Here is a 368-nt window from a genome sequence, read left to right on the forward strand (position 1 = left end):
TGTCATCGCATAATCAACTGTTTTGTTTTCAAACCCACCTGTACACATGGACTCTACTGTAGTTGTGGTGGGATAATCTAAACCCTCATAAAGGATCTGAACTAACCTAACCTTTTCTAAACCATGATGAGGACATTGGGCTAATAAATCATTGAACCTTTCCAAATACCTATACAAAGATTCTCCCTCCTGTTGTCTAAACGTGCAGATTTGCGTCCTAATAGACGAGGTTTTGTGCCTAGAGAAAAACTTGTTCAAAAAGGCGGATGTAAGTTGTTCATAGGTTTCAATTGATTCGGAAGCCAAACTATACATCCACGACTTGGCTTTATCTTTTAAGGAGAAGGGGAATAACCTGAGTTTTAAAG

At 38.6% G+C, this 368-nt stretch overlaps 1 pseudogene; it reads left to right on the forward strand.

The window, feature by feature from the left end:
• Nucleotides 1-118: 118 nt before the first annotated feature.
• On the forward strand, nt 119-218 carry LOC113340788 (annotated as a pseudogene).
• Nucleotides 219-368: the final 150 nt, after the last annotated feature.

Source organism: Papaver somniferum, unplaced genomic scaffold (genome assembly GCF_003573695.1).
Source record: "Papaver somniferum cultivar HN1 unplaced genomic scaffold, ASM357369v1 unplaced-scaffold_23174, whole genome shotgun sequence".
In the NCBI taxonomy this organism is placed as follows: domain Eukaryota; kingdom Viridiplantae; phylum Streptophyta; class Magnoliopsida; order Ranunculales; family Papaveraceae; genus Papaver; species Papaver somniferum.